Source organism: Canis lupus, chromosome 15, assembly GCF_048164855.1.
Source record: "Canis lupus baileyi chromosome 15, mCanLup2.hap1, whole genome shotgun sequence".
In the NCBI taxonomy this organism is placed as follows: Eukaryota; Metazoa; Chordata; class Mammalia; order Carnivora; family Canidae; genus Canis; species Canis lupus.
In genome coordinates, this window is record NC_132852.1 from 15291657 (window position 1) to 15309011 (window position 17355).

Below are 17355 nucleotides of genomic sequence, written 5' to 3' on the forward strand. Positions count from 1 at the left end.
AACTTTAGGGAGGATTTCCTTTATAAAATTTCTTCCATCTGAGTTCAAGTTTTTCCTTCAAATTCTAAAAATATATGATTGTAAGGTTGTAACACCATTCTGGGAGGGGCACCCACAGATGGGGGAAGGGTGTATCCTCCTGGCAAGCCAGATTAGTTGAACCCAACCTGACTTGGCAAGCTAGATTAGTGGAACCCATGGGATGAGAGAGGTCCCAGCAGATATACCTCATATCCTGTGTCTTTTTCTATCCATGCATTTTTATTCCAGCTGCCATTAGACCCCGCATTATTGCTAAACTAATAATCCTGGGATGGAGCCCCACGTTGGGCTCCCTGTTCCATGGGGAGTCTGTTTCTCCCTTTCCCTCTTCCCCTCCCCCTGCTTGTACTCTCTCTCTCTCCATGTGCCAAATAAATACAAGAAATATTAAAAATAAAAATGTTTAGGATTGGCCACACTAGAGTTGGTTACATTCCAAATACTTGCACCAAATATCAATGACATTAAGTTTAAAATAATGGTGTTTAGTTGTGTTCTGGAGGAATATTTGAGTAATGGTTATAGATTCTAGAATTAGAAAAAGACCTAACGGGTATGACTGTCATAGTCTTCTATTATCTATTGAAACCCGCTTTCTTGCTTTTGTTTCTGTCATAAAAATAGAATAGAAACAAAATGTCAAGGTCTTGTTTTTGCCACTGGGTTGTCATAGGTATCAATTTAATTTTTCTCCTCCCAGATGGGACCCAGGTGGCAAGTGGCAACCTTTAGAAAAATATTTGCTTTTCACCAAACCAAGATGTCCTTGACTGAGGTGACCTTTGGGAACTAGGATGTAAGGTTCCCCCAGAGGATTTGGTGCACAGAGATGCTACAGCTGACTTCTCTCCTTGTCCCAAACCTGAGGCTCTCATTCAGAACAAGAGACCTTGGGATTTGTAATATTGTAATGTTCACAGGAAACCAGATGTGGGCTTGATAAAGCCAACCTTTTCTCATATGGGTTTTCTCATATGAGTGCTAGCTAGTATTTACCTATGTTCCTTTAGTGCCAAGCAGCTTTTTGACACAGTGGTGTGAGAGCCTTCAGAGTTTCCCAGAGTTGGACACTGGGATCCCAAGAGCAAATAGCTTAACTCAGAACTGTGACTCAAAAGCATATGTAGAGTGTCTTTAACTTATTGCATTTGCCCAAGAGCTAAAGGGCCTTTTACAGTAGAGTCCTTCAACCATAATGGGGTGACGATTTGGGATCTTTATAAGGTACACAGAGGACACAGAAAAGAGGGAAGGCAATGGAGCAAGGGAAAAAGGAACATTCCTCCATCTACTCCCCTGCTCTTTACCTAACTTCATAGCCTCACCAAGATCACGGTCACGCCATTCTTCAGGGAGCCATGAGATCCAGGAGTCTCTTGGGACAACTCCCTCTTAAAGATGTCCTTGTTATGCTGAGTGGTTGATCCAATCTGAAGCTGCTTGCCTTTTCTTCTCTCTGCATCCTGGCATGTCTGAGCTTCTTTCTAGTGCGATCACTGTGGTACAAATGGAACCTAGCCACGTTGCTATGCCTCTTTTTTCAGCTTCTTTTTATTACAAACTTTTTCCTTCCAACACATTGGCGGGTGCGGTGCAGAAACGTACATGTGCATTTTTTGATGTCGGAATTGAGAAAAAGGATGGAGCATTAAGGATGTCCTAGTTTTGAATATGCAGTATCAGCAGATCCTTTGGTGCATCCCTAACCAGAAAAAGTGAGACTTTTTGTATTACTGCCTCCACCTGTCTCCACTTTGGTGAGCTCAGGGTGATGACCAGTCCTCAAAGACTATCCTTGAGTGAAACTGAGATACTAAGGGACAATTTTTAAATGTGGACTTTCCTACTCAGGACTTCCCAACTCATTCGTGTCCTACCCCTTTTGGGGGAGTACGGATAGATTCACTTGCTAAAACGGTGAAGCAAATGCCCACAGCTGGCCAAGCTGAGCTGTTTCTGAAGCTCAGAGCAGCTATGACTCATGCCTCCTACAGTCCGTTAACTTCTCACTCTGACTCCTACAAACCCACTTATTTTCAAATTTGCTCAATAACCATGACATTCAAAGGCAACCTGCTCCATGCACAAGACACCGAGAAAACACACAGTGTGAGCGAAAGGTCCACAGAAGAAACGATGACCACAGAACAAGGACTTTTTTCTTGGACTGTGGGTGGTAAGAAATACCTACTAATAAGATACAGCAGCAAGTTTTAGGACATGCGCTATCCTGCCCAATTAAGGGAATGCAGTCATCCTAACTGGTGATTTTCAGGAAGTCACACCAGATTTTAATTGAATTTGCAGGCTCCTGCAGGATTAGGAACATAATACTTTGGTGCCCAAGGCAGACTGAGCTGGTAACAATGAACTAAAATAGTTTTCGGCCATAAAGTAGTGATCCTCAAACTTATTCTCCCTGTGACACTTCCAGGACCTGTTGCCAAAGTCACAAAAGGAACATTTAAAAAAAAAAAATTCAGAGAAGATTCTGGTCTTTCCTGCAAGGTTCCAACTGCCAGTGCAATAAAAAATGCAATGAGTGCATAAAACAGAACTGCAGCTGCATTTAAGAGATAATTTGGGGAAGAAATGATAAAAGGAAACCATCAGTTCAATGCAAAGTCTCCAAGTAGCAAGCAAGCACCATCTCCTGCCATCCTTCCATGTGACACCATGAATTTAAAGAGGTCTTAGCTGCCTATATGTAGTCAGAGTAATCAACAGATTCATTCAACAAACATTTGTTGAGTGCCTACTGTGTTTCAGCACAAAGACACAAGGAGTTATGATAACAATAGTTGGCGTGGGTATTCACCCAATAAAATGAACCCCTAGATACATGTTCAACACGAACCCAAATTAAAAATGCATTTTCTATGTTGTGATTTTTTTTTTAATCTCTTTGCTCCGAAAGTTAGATCACCGACTACAGCCTTTCACTTTATACTGCGGTCTGGATGCCTATATGCAGCTCTTAGCAGAAGGCTCACCGAGAGGACTGTCAGAGCGGCTCTGCAATCTCGTTTAAACTTGGACTCATTGTCTGCCCTCCAGATCTGTATGTCAGCTGGTGGCAGTCAATCACCTGAGTCCAAACCCATGCATCGGCCTTATCTCCCTCTACCCCCTCATTTCCAAGATCCTATCACAAGATCATATCACAACACTTTGACGTTTTAAGCTCTACTCGAAAAATACGTGATTTCTTCTGTAGACATCGTCCTAAGCATTCACTGATGGGTACTATTATCACCCTCATTTTACAGATGAATGAACAGGACTACAGAAGTTAACTAACTTGCCTAAGTTCGCACACTAATAAATGGCAAAGCCATTATTCAAGCTCAGGTGTCTCCAATTCCAAAGACGGGGGGGGGGGGGGGGGGGGGGGGGGAAGGGTTATAACCCTATGCCTTTAGCTTAACAGTCTCTGCCCTGGTTTAAGCTTCATCCCTTCTTCTGTCCTCTTAATGTCTCTCTGCCTTTGTTCTTTTCTTCCCCCTGTTAGCTTTTTTCTTTTTTTACATTTATTTTAAAGTCAAAGGTATAAAGGTATAACATATAAAAATAAAATTCACCCTTTGCAGTACAGTTTCGTGAGTCTTGACAAATTTTATGGCTGATTCCAGCACCCCAAAAAGTTCTTCTGGACCTTTTACCAGTCAAGCCTTTTCCTTGGTTCTGGACCTTGACGATTATTTTTTTTTTTTTTTTTTTTTTTTTTTTTTTTTTTTTTATTTATTTATGATAGTCACAGAGAGAGAGAGAGAGAGAGAGAGGCAGAGACACAGGCAGAGGGAGAAGCAGGCTCCATGCACCGGGAGCCTGACGTGGGACTCGATCCCGGGTCTCCAGGATCGCGCCCTGGGCCAAAGGCAGGCGCTAAACCACTGCGCCACCCAGGGATCCCTGGACCTTGACGATTATTAATCTGATTTCTCCCTCTATCTTTTTGCCTTTTAAAGAATGTAACATAAATGGAATAATATAATGTATAACCTTGGGCATCTGGCTACCTTCACTTAACATAAAGCTTTTTATTTCATCCATGTTGCTGTGGGTATGAATAGATTGATCTTTTTTATGGCTGAGTATATTCCTTTGCATAGGTACACCACTGTTGGCTTATCCATTTCCCAGATAAAGAACATTTGAATTGTTTCCAGTTTGAGGCTACTATGAATAAATCTTCTAGAAATATTTACAGGTAAGTGTTTGTATGAATACATGTCTTCCTTTCTCTTGGTTAAATTAATAGGAATGGGCTTGTGGGTCATATAGAAAATGTATGTGTGTGTTTGACTTTATAAAAATCTCTCAAACTAGACTCCTAACTCTGGGAAATGAACAAGGGGTAGTGGAAGAGGAGGTGGGGGGGGCGGACAGAGGGACAGGGTGACTGGGTGATGGGCACTGAGGGGGGCACTTGATGGGATGAGCACTGGGTGTTATACTTTATGTTGGCAAATCAAACTTCAATAAAAAAAAATATACAAAAAAGAAAGAGAATCTCTCAAAACTGTTCTCCGAAGAAGCTATATAATCTTGCATGCCCTGCATTCTTATTAGAACTTAGTATTGTCAGTCTTCCAAATTTTAGCCATGCTAGTATGTATATAGTGGTATCTCATTATGGTTTCTATTTGCATTTCCCTAATGACTAGTGATGTTGAGAATCTATTTAATGTATTTATATGCTATCCATTTGTCTTCTTTAGTAAAGTATCTTTATTTATTTATTTTTTAAAATTTTATTTATTTATTTATTTGTTGTCTTTCAAAAACACTTAATTCAGATTAGTTCTCAATTCTGATTAGTACAATTTATTGATTTATTTTCTTTTATGATTCTTGCTTTTTCCTTCTTACTAGGAAATTTTTGCCTAAGCCAGGATCACAAAAAAAAAAATTCTCCTACGTTTTCTTCTGGATGTTTTATAGTTTTAGTTCTTATATTTAGATCTCTGATCTATTTTGAGTTAACTTGCGTAAGATACAAGGTAAGGGGCAAGCTTTATTTATTTGCCTATGGATGTTCAATAGTTTGAACACCATCTTTGCAAAGACTACCCTTCCCCCACTAAATTATGTTAGTATTCTTATTGAAATCAATCAACCATATATATATGGGTCTATTTCAGGTCTCTTTACTCTGTTCCATTGATCTATATCTTATCGTTATGCCAGTACCACATTGTCTTATATACTGTAACTTATAATACATCTCGATTAGGTAGTGTAAGTCCTCTATTCCTCCTTTTCTAAATCATTTTGGCTACTCTAGGTATTTTGCATCTGATATAAAATCAGCTTATTGATTTTGACAAAAAGCTTGCTGGGATTTTTATTGGGATTGTGTTGGATCTATTGATCAATTTGGACAGAATTGGCATCTTAGCAATACTGAGTTTTCTAACCCACTAACATTATTTAAGCCTTCTTTAATCTCAACAACATTTTGTAGTGTTCTGTGTATGTCTTACTTTTTTGTTAAATTTATTCCCGAATATTTCATTTATTTAAAAGTATGGGAAATGATTTTTCTATTTACATATCCAGTTGTTTATAACCTTGCAGTCTGTGACCCTGATAATTTACTTATTCTAGAAGTTTTTGTAGATTATTTGGGATTTTCTATGCAAACGATCCTATAACATGTGAACAAAGACATAATGTCTTCTCCCTTTCAAACTGGTATGCACTTATTATCATTTTCTTTACTTAGCCCACTCTAAAAATATTGAGCAGAAGTAATGAGAACTGACATCATTGTTTGTCTTCACTTGGGGGAGTAAATCACTGAGACTTTGACCCTTAAGGATAATGTTACCTTTAGGTGCCCCTTATCAGATGAAGGAGGTTATAATCTATTCCTTGTTTCTTGAGAATATTTTTAATTTTATTTATTTATTTTTTCTCACTTGAAAATTTTATTGGTCAGGGAGAAAGGAAGTCAGGCAGCCCCCCAGCTTCCCGCCCAGGGTTCCACAAACTCTCACTGCTTCCCGTTGCCATTGATGGAGCGGTTCACGTGCTTGGGGGATGCCAGGAATGCCTTGAGCTTGAGTCTGGCGCTGAGGCGTGCCACATAGGCCGAGAGCAGAGGGAAGGAGTCCAGGCAGCTGGGGGCCAGGACCTGGTGAATCAGCAGCAAGTCAGCAGGTTGTAGTCCGTGAAGGAGATCTGGTTGCCCACGATGAAGGCCTGGCCCCCCTCATTCTGGGACAACAGTGTTTCAAAAGACTTCAGGTAACCTGGTAGTGCCTTCACATACTTCTCCTTTCCTGCCTCGTAGTTAGTGTAGATGAGGAGGGCATATTTGCAGCAGAGATCCTCCACACAATCGTTCACTAGAAGGCCGACTCCTGCTGGTCCTTCCCGTAGAGCCCAAGGGAGCCGCCCAGGTGTTGCAGGATGGCATTGGACTGGTACAGCGTGAGGTCTCAGTCCTGGAACTTGGGGAGCTGCTCATACAGACAGGAGGCCTTGAGTGAGCCCTTCATCCAGGTTTCCATGGTCACCACCTTCTCCTTCCAGCTCTGGCCCTGGTCAGCCAGCAGCATGCGCTTGGCCTTGCAGCACCGTTGAACAGGGAAGTAGATGATGGTGTAGGGTGGCATGGTTGCAGCGCAGGTGGTGGTGGCGGAAGCAGTGGCAGTGGCAGCGGCAGCAGCAGAGCTCCTATTTTTTATTTTATTATGAATTGATGCTAAATGTTGTCGAATGTTTTTTCTGCATCTATTCATATGATCACATGGCTTATCTTTTACCATCTCTTGGCACATTGATTTATATGGATTGATTTTTCAACCATCTAAAGAGCCTTGCAGGGGTACCTGGCTAGCTCTATCAGAAGAGCATGACTCTTGATCTTGGAGGTTTTGGATTTGAGCCCCATGTTGGGTGTACAGATTACTAAAAAAAAAATAAATGAACTTTCTAAAAAAGCCTTGCATTCCTTGGATAAACCCTACTTAGTCATGATATATTGTTCCTTTTACATATTGCTGAATTATATTTCCTAGTATTTTGTTAAGGATCTTTGCATCTGTGTTGATGAAAAATATTAGTTTCTAGGGTTTTTTTTTATATATGTCTTTTTCTTATTTTGACATGAGTGCAATGTTGGCCCATTTTCTGGAAGAATTTGTGTAGACTTGATACTATTCCTTTCTTAAATATTTGGTAAAATTCATCACTGAAATTGTCTGGTGTGGAATTTTATTGTGGAAAGGTTTTAACTAAAAATCCAATTTCTTTGATAGAAGGCTGTTCAGGCTATCTGTTTCTTCTTGAGTGAACTTTAATATTTTTTTTTTATAAATGTGTTCATTATACATATCAAAGTTATTGGCATAAAGCTGACCACAATACTTTTTCTAAATCCTTATCATATCTGTAGGATTTGTAGTGATGCCCCTCTTTCAAGATTCCTAATATTGCTCATCTGTATGTTTGTTGTTCTTCTTTATCAGTCTGGCTAGAGACTTATCAATTTTATTGGTCTTTTCAAAGGAACAGTTTTTTGTCTTATTTATTTTCTCTATTTGTTCCTCTGTTTTCTAGTACATTGATTTCTGCTTTTATTTTTATTATTTCTTTTCCTCTGCTTGCTTTGGATTTAGTTTATTCTTGCTTTATAGGTTTTATCTTAAGGTGCAAGCTTAGGTTAATAATTTGATAATTTTCTTTCCAATATAAGCTTTTAATGCCATAGATTTCCCTGTAAGCTCTGTTTTAGCTACAGCCTAGAAATTTTATCTATAGATATATAGATCATATCGACTATTTATATTATAATTGTTATAATTTTAATTGATTAAATTATACTATGTCCTCATGTTCTTTGTGATTTATTCTTCATCATAAGTTATTTAGATGGTTGTTGATTAATATTCAAATATTTGAAGTTTTTCTAGATATTTTTCTGTTATTGATTTATAGTATATATGATAAGAAAATTTACCTTGTATGAATTTCTGCATTCCATGCCCTTCTTCTCAAAACTACCCTCTGCATGAGAATATCTCTCTATATTGCCATGTAGTGATCCCCAGGAAAAAAAGTGTGATAAAAGCAAGGTACCATACAACTTATAATTTTTTAAATGGAAGGATAAGCCACAAGATTAATAAATTAATAAACAAAATGGCTCACTATAGCGTGAATTGAGGGAACTACTTAGAGTTAAAGGGTAGAAATTAGATTTTTTTTTTTAGAAATTAGATTCTTCAAATATACTTTGTAGATTTTACTATGGAAGCATGATGATAAAACAAGATTGAATTAGAATATGAAGGGAAAAAGAAAACTCTTAAAATAAGAGACATGATCACAAAATTATACAGACTAATAAAATGGTTTTCCACAATATTTTGTATTTGCTTATAAAAATAAACAAATACTCGACTTAAACCTTCCTAAAAGAAGTATTGGGGGTTAACTTGACCAACTAGTTTTTGCCTGGGAGTCAGAGTATAAAGAGGGAAATCTAAACCCTAAATCTTAAAGAAGACATTTTATAATGAGAAGTACCTATTTGTTCATCTTTCTTCTGAGTAAACATTTTAAGTTTCTGCTTTTTGTAAAGAAAGTAAATCTAACTATCTCATTCCTCTACTAAAAAAAAAAATCTCAAGAACTCCCCACTGCATACTTGAACAAGTGTAATACACATACCCTTGGTAGTATCTGAGATGACTTTAAGTCATCCGTGGATAAATGTTTTCTAAATTTTTAACTGTAATGTGCTTACTGTAAAGTACATTAGAAAAAGAAAAGTAGCACAACAAAACTGAGATTTCAGGGACATTATGCTCAGCAAAATTAAGTAAAAAGTGAGCTGCTTTTAATTTCAAACATATAATATTACAGAGACAACATGGATAAGGCAAAAAGTTTGAAAAGTGTGGGGAAAAAAAAGATGTTTTGGAAACAGTGGCTAACAAGGTGAAGTTCAGGTTTTTCCACGTGGCAACACAAGGTGTTTATCTCTCCAACTTCATTTCTTGCCACTTCTTGCCCAGCATTTTATGCCTCAGTAACAAACACCAAATACCAGTGGTTTTCCACTCTCCAAATTGTGTCTTGCCTTCCTGTGCCTCTCCTTTTCTTCTCACCTGTCCTCTCAACTCCAAATCATCCTTTCAAACAGCTTTCAGGCAGACCGCACATCTGCACTTGCGCTCTGTGTCGATCGAGATGATGCCTTTGTATGCTTTTAACCCACAGGATTATGAGCTCCTGAGGGCAAGGATTGTTTTGTTCATATTTGTATCTCCAGTGCAAGCACAGTGATTATTAACTCAAAATTGTCTTGCATAAAACCTAGAGTCAGCATGGAATATGCTTAGTCATAAAATAGCAGAGCTTTTATTGAATCTCTCCTATGTGCGAGGCAGGGTAGCAGATAATTGGGATCAAAGAATAAAAATAAATCCCTTTAGGTAGCTTATAATGATTTCATTTAATCCTCAGAATGCTTTTATGAGTCAGGAATGATTCTCTATCTTACAGATGAGAAACTTGAGGCTCAGAGCAGCAGCAATATAGCATCATGGTTAGAAGAATAGCTTCTGCCTTTAAAAAGCCTGTATTCAAGGGGCGCCTGGATGGCTCAGTCGGTTAAGTGTCCGATTCTTTATTTCGGCTCAGGTCTTGATCTCAGGGCCCTGGGATAAAGCCCTGCATCCCGTCTCCCTGATCAGCAGAGAGTCTGCTTGTCTACTTCTCTCTCCCCCCACTCACTCACTCTGTCTAAAGTAAATATTTTTTTAAAAGGCCTATATTCAAATCCACTTAACAGCTCTAAGTGTGTTACTCAATCTTTCTAAATCTGCGTCTCCTCCTCTGTAAAATGGAATAATAATAATAATATCTATCTCTTTGGGTTGTGATGAGGATTAGATGAGTTAGTGTTGATAAGGCAACTTGAACGGTGCATGTATACATATATTAAGCCTGTGTCTATATATTACATTTTTAAAAATATAATGTATATATATATATCACAATAATTATAATTATTATAACATAATAATAAAGACTGTTGTGTTGCTTCATGGCCTGCCTCAATAATAGAAGATAAATTCTATCCACAAATAATTTAAAAGCAACTCGAATCTTTATATCATCTTTTGAAAAGGCCATAGAAGATTTCATCCATAACACACAATAGAATGTCTGTAATATGCTTCTCATCTAGCATGAGTCTGCCCAAAGCCCTACTGATCAAAGCATGCAACTACCTCCCATCTTTGCCGATGTTTCAGCCTCTCCCCACCTCAAAAGAAAACCAAACAAACCTCTCTGCTCAAACACAGCCTGCGCTGGCTTTTATTTTTCCTTTTTGCCTCTCCCATTTCCTCTGCCAAATCCATTCTTTCCCCAAGTAACTTTCTGCCCTCTCCACTATAAATCAATTTGGCTATGAACCTGAAACAGCTCTAAAAAATAAAGTCTAGGGCAGCCCGGGTGGCTCAGTGGTTTAGCGCTGCCTTCAGTCCAGGGCCTGATCCTGGAGACCTGGGATCGAGTCCCACGTTGGGCTCCCAGTGTGGAGTCTGCTTCTCCCTCTGCCTGTGTCTCTGCCTCTCTTTCTCGCTCTGTATCTCTCATGAATAAATAAATAAAATCTTAACATAAAATAAAATAAAGTCTATTTTTAAGTCTTCAGAGCTTTCTCAGTTTACACGCTGCATCAGTTTTTTGTGTAGTCTTCGCAACATGGACTGTTAGTAGAGGAATAGAATAGTAACAGCTAGCATTTTGGAGGGGACATTTCTCATAGGTCAAGCACTGTTCTGAGTATTTTATGTTTATTATATCATTTAGTCTGGACCCTCCCCTCCTCTTAATTTTACTCTAATTGTCAGGTGGGACTCAGTTACCAAGATGAAGAAGATGAGAGGAGACTGTAAGTATGTTACCTTTTCTTTCCATGCCTCATTAAGTTAACCCCCCCCAAATCACAAAGCACTGGAGATACAAAGATGAATAAGATGGAGGAGGTAGTGTTTCTCTCCTAATCAAAAGCCCACAATCTTCGCAAACTCCATGAGGATAACACACTAGATTATTAAAAGGCAGAATTGGGGATCCCTGGGTGGCTCAGCGGTTTACTGCCTGCCTTCGGTCCAGGGCATGATGCAGGAGTCCCAAGACCGACTCCCTGGGTTGCTCCCTGCATGGAGCCTGCTTCTCCCTCTGTCTGTGTCTCTGCCTCTCTCTCTGCTGTGTGTGTCTATAATGAATAAATAAATAAAATCTTCAAAAAAAAAAAAAAAGGCAGAACTGTCTCAAATGATAGTAATAGAGCACCAATCAGTGGCTGCCAGAGACTAATGTGACTACAAAGATATAGCAAAGGAAAGTTTGTGGGGTAGTACAATCAGTATCCTGATTGCGATGGTGGTTACCTAAATTTCTGTGTGTTAAAATTCACAGAATGTATTCCTCCCCCCAAAAAAGTCCATTTCACTCTGTGATGAAGAAGAAGAGGAAAAAGCAAAGCTGTTTTAACACTTAGAAAATTTCTCCCATCCTATGTGGATAAAACTGAAATTGGCCCAAAAATCAGAAAGTAAAAAGTCTAGGCTGTCTTTCCTCTCTAAGAGAACCATACCCAGGGTCAAGTTGTGACTAAGCAAAGGCTCGTTTTCACTTTCCACCTCCCTTCCTGAGCATCTGCCTCTCTGCCGATCCTCTCTTGCAACCCTGCAAGCAGGGCACCCGTGGGCTCATCCTGCCCTCCTCCCAAGTGCACAGGATCTGCTGTGGCCAACAACTGGGCCCGCTGCCCTGAGGTTCCTGCACTGGGGAGCTCTGACCATTCTACAACGATAACCCTAATCTATTTATCAGAAGTCATTTCCTTGACAAGAGATTCTGCTCCCAGCTGGTTGCCATAGCAGGAAGGATCTACTAAGCATCTTCCAGTGCTCACGAAATGGAGGTATTAATGACAAAGAATGATCGAATGGGATAGAAACGTCAATCAGGAGTAGACAGAAAGATTTGGGGGAGGGAAGCTTTCACAACCTCATTCCGCTCATTCCTTGCAGGCCCTGCTCATTCTGGACTCAAAATATGAACAAGCCACCACAGAAAGATAATGTTCCTTTTCTTAAAAGTCTTGAGAACAGTGGGGGAGGCCGCCTAGCGGGGAGGGGCAGAGGTCTATGAGAATGCTGTACCTTCTGCTCCATTTTGCTGTCAACGTGAAAATGCTCTAAAAAGTGGAGTCTATAAAAAAAAAAAAAAAAAGAAGAAGAAGAAGAAGTCTTCAGGAGCACCTGGGTGGCTCAGTTGTTTAAGAATCTACCTTCAGCTCAGGTCATGATTCCAGGGTCCTAGGATCAAGCCCCTGGTTGTCTGGCCCCCTGCTCAGTGGGGAGTCTGCTTCTCCCTCTCCCTCTCTCTCTCCCTCTGCCCCTCCCCTCTGCTCATGCACACACACACACTCTCTCTCTCAAATAAATTTTTAACGAAGTCTTCAGAGCCTTCTCAGTATATATGCTGCATCACAATTCTTCAGCTAGTTTGGGCAAAACTGACTTTATTATTCAATAGAGTAATAATAAAATAGTGACATCTAGAATTTTCTGAACAGTTAACATATGACAAGCTCTGTTCTAAGTGTTTCATGTGTATTTTCTCATTTAATTCTCTAACAATCCTAAGAGGTAAGTACCATTATTGTCTCAATTTTACAGGTAAGGAAATTGAGGCAAGAGGTCAGAGCCATGTGTTGTGGATGGATATAGGCCTCCCAGATGCCTGGTCCTGTGGCTTACCTGGGTAGCCTCCTGCTGTGTGTTCGCTTAGGGCTGGTCAGAGATGCAGAGCATACCTGGCCTGAGATCCTGCTGTTCCTGGTGACGTGCATCAGGTTCCATACAAGATCGGTGTGTACAGGCCTGGCCATTTCAGCTCAGTGGAGGACACTGACAGTCCAGAGCTTCCTGCAGAGTTCACTGAGGCTGTCAGACCTGCATGTCATTCCTACCCCTTCCACCCAGCCCTGCTTCTGCCCTGCTTTGGTAAGTGCTGATCTTCAATAAATACCCTGTACCCCAAACTCCATCTCGGCATGGTCTTCTGGAAGACCCAACTCATACAGCACTGGCCAGGGGTCACATGGCAGCTAAGTGGTGATGCCATGAGTCACCCCGGAAGTCTGATGCTCTTGAGATGCACTGCTTCCAAATATAAAAACAAACATCAAATAGTGATAGCAACCGTTGAAACCCTTACTTGGAATATCAGACACTTTGTTTTTAATTATTTTTTAATATTTTTTCTCTTGGCACTTTATTTTTTTTTAAGATTTTTTTTTTTTTATTTGAGAGAGAGCAAGAGCACAAGTGGGGTGGAGAGGGGGAGAGGGAGAGAAAGAAGCAGACTCCCCGCTGAGCGTGGAGCCCAACATGAGACTCGATATCAGGACCCCAAGATCATGACCTGAGCAGAAGACAGACGCTTAACCAACTGAGCCACCCAGGCGCCCTGTTTTTAATTCTTTATAACGACTTTATTGATATATAATTCACATAACATGCAATTCACCTTTTTCAAGTATATTTACAATTCCGTGTTTTTAGTATAGTCACAAAGCTGTGCAACCATCACCACCATCTAATTCCAGAACATTTCATCACCCCAAAAAGTAACCCTGTACCCATGAGCAATCATTCCCCACTTGTCAATTTGGTCCCCCTAAACAATAATTCATGTAGTTAATCTGTTTAGGATATCTGTTTTCTATCATCAAGGTACAAACTTTCCTAATTTGATTCTCTTTTAAAGTATCAAAGCCATAAACATGTTCAAATTGTTGTTTTATAATCTCACTCCTGGGAATTTATTCTTTAAAAAAAAGTTAGGAATGATGGGGGGTGGGATGGGAACCAAATCGTTTGCTGCAGTATAATTTATACAACTAAAAAACTGGACACAACTTTGTCCATTGTGGGGATTGGTTAACTAAATCATGGCAGTTTAGCAAAACGGAGTATTATGCATCCATTAAGGACCAAATAGCAACAAGGAAAACGCCTGGTATCATACTAACCATATCAGCAGAATACAAAATTCTATCTACAACTATGTAAAACATGTACATATGGATAAAGATCAAAAGGAAATGGAGGAAAATGAAACAGTTGCTACAACAGGATGTTGGAACGGTGAATTATTTTTATCCTTCTGAGTTCCTCTATTATGTCAAAATGTGGTCCTTACAATAAATTAGAATTGGAGGGAAATATGCATATATATCTACGCCAGTGAAACTTTTTCATTCAGAAAGGCAGGTGGCATAACATATAATTCTCATCCAGAGCAGAGACTTTGGAGTCACGTGGACTTGGATTTTAATTCTGGCCCTGATACTTTTGAAATGTGACTTGAGACCCTGACCTAAGCCCTATAAGCCTCATTTTCCACAATGACTAACAGGAGCTTATACTATCTACTACACAGGGCTATTGTGAAGACGGGGTGAGGTAGCAGCACCTGCTACCACTTAATAAATGGAAACTACAGCTATTTTTTTCCTGCATGAGTAAGTGATGAAACTGATGGTGATGGGATTGACAAGGGAACACGGGGTGGGGGACAGAGGTTTTTGTTCATGAAAAATACTACTAACACTGCAAACCTTGAGTGGCAATATAACTTTACTCTGAATACCCGGGCAGAAGACTTTCCGTCACCCCTATCAATGGATTACTCCAATTTAGACTAAGTGAACATTGCTTCAAGGGAACATTGGGGTTGCGGGAATTATTCTTTCTCAGTTGGAGACCTCTAGAAATCTGTACCTATAAGGCACTCATCAGTATGCTGGTTGAAAACTTCATCAAAGAAATTCAAGTACTGCTGAATTTGTGTGTGACTCATTTTATTAATGAATACAAAGGTCTCCCAACTGTTCTCATTGTTGTAATTGTTGATATTATCATTATCACCAACAAAGAGCCACTGTGGCACAATAAGCAAGTTCTATCCGTCTTTGTCTGTCACAGAGGAGCTGTGTGCTTCTCCGAGGCCCATGCCTCCCTTATGCACAGGACACAAGCCCAGCCCTTCCTGCCCACTCAGGAATCGGTTCCACTTCCTTATGCCTCCGTGTGCCCTCTCTTCTCATCTGCATCTAGACATGCTGTAGCACATCCCACCATAATAAAAAACAAAAATCCTCTCTTTATCCCATAATCCCTTCTAGATACAGCCCATTTCTCTGTTCCCCTAGACAGCAAAAGCCTTTGAAAGAGAACAGAAGAATGCTGAAAATTACTGAAGCGGAGTGATGGGAGGATTTATGTTACATTATTTTTGCTATTTTTTTTAACTAAAAATGTTTTTTGAGCTATGATTGAAACAGTAAATTGTATCTACGTTGTATGTACTGCTTAATAATGCACAATTTTTAGTAGGGTACAATACATATTTCAGATGTATAATTGAATAATAATATATGCAATTATCCTGATTGTCCAGTTATTATATAAAAACAAAAATTTTTTGGTGTATTGGTCTTGTGTCCTGTAACCTCTCATTAGTATTAGAAAATTTTTGTAGAGTCCAAGAGATTTTCTACATAGACCAAGGGTTAAGAAACAATGACCCATGGGGCCAAATGTGGCTTGATTTTTAGGTATGGTTTTTCTGGAGCACGTAAATACTCTTTGGTGATATTTTGTATATGGCTGCCTTTGCACTACAAAGGCAAGTTGGATTAGTTAAAATGAAGACCAGATAGGTAAGTGTATCACCTGCAAATAAAGACAGTTTTGTTTCTATAACTTTTAGCACAAGGCTGAATAAAAATTGATGAAAGCAAACATCCTTGTCTTGTTCTTGATCTTAGAGGAAAAGCATTTAGTCTTTCACTATTAAGTATGATGTTAATATAAATATTTTTGGGTTTTTTGGTGTTTTTTAAAAAGATTTTATTTATTTATTCATGAGAGACACAGAGAGAGAGAGAGAGAGAGAGAGAGAGACAGACACAGGCAGAGGGAGAAGCAGGCTCCAAACAGGGAGCCCAGCCCGATGCAGGACTCCATCCAGGCATTCCAGGATCACACCCTGAGCAGAAGGCAGATGCTCAACTGCTGAGCCACCCAGGTGTCCCAATATAGATATTTTGTAAAGGCCCCTTTATGACTAGTTTGCTGAGAGTTTTTATCATGAATGAATGTGGGATTTTGTCAAATACTTTTTTCTATTTCTATTAAAATTATCATAGTTTAAAATATCTTAATAATCTTATTCTGTATTTTTTTTTCTAGAATATCTTTGGTGTCAGCATCAGAGTAATAATGCTGGCTGAAAAGTAATTTTACTTTTCCAGCATCCTGAAAGCATTTGTGTAGATTAGTATTATTTCCTTCTTAAATGTCTGCTACAATTCACTGATGAAGTCATCTGGACTTGAAGTTTTTTCATAAAATTATTTTAATCACATGCTAAATTCTTTAGTACAAATAGAGCAATTAGCATATCTCTTCCTGATTGGGCTTTTGTAATTTGTTGTGTCTCTCAAAAAAACTGTGCATTTCATCTTACGTGTTGGATTTACTGGCATAAAGTTGTCCATGATATTCCTTATCATTCTTGTAATATCAGTAGAAAATGTAGTGATGCCACTACCCTGTTCCTGATGTTGATTAATTTGTGTCATCTTTTTTCTTCTTGATCCTTCTAGCTAAAAATATATCGGTTGTATTGTTTCCAATGACTTCCTCTGTTGTTGTTTTTTTATTGTATTGATTTGTCCCAAAATTTTTTTTAATTCAACTTTGGATTTAACTTGCTCTTCTTTTTCTGGTTACTTAAAGTGGAAAGTGAGGTTGATAACTAAGACCTTTCTTTCTAATACAGTCATTCAATTCAAGAAACTTCTTCCTATGTGCTATTCTAGTGTCATGCTGTGCATTTTATATGATGCCTTTTTATTTTCATTTTTAAAAATACTTTCTCATTTCCTTGTGATTTACTCTTTAACCATTTGTTATTTAGATTATAAACATCTGAGGATTTTTCAGTGATCTTTCTGTCATTGATTTCTGCTTTAATTTTATGGTTGTCAGAGAACACACATTGTATGAATTGAATCCTTTCGAATTTATTTGGAGTTATTTTATGGGTCAGGATATTGTCCATTTTGGTATATGTTCCATGTACACTTTAGAAGAATGTATATTGTGTCATATGCAGGCAAACTATTCTGATTATAAAGGAGGTTAATTTGATTGATAGTGTTTAAGTTACTTATAAACTTAGAGCTTTTCAGGTCTTGATGAA

At 38.9% G+C, this 17355-nt stretch overlaps 1 pseudogene; it reads right to left on the reverse strand.

The window, feature by feature from the left end:
- Window positions 1–5866: 5866 nt before the first annotated feature.
- On the reverse strand, window positions 5867–16944 carry LOC140604651 (glutathione S-transferase P pseudogene; annotated as a pseudogene).
- Window positions 16945–17355: the final 411 nt, after the last annotated feature.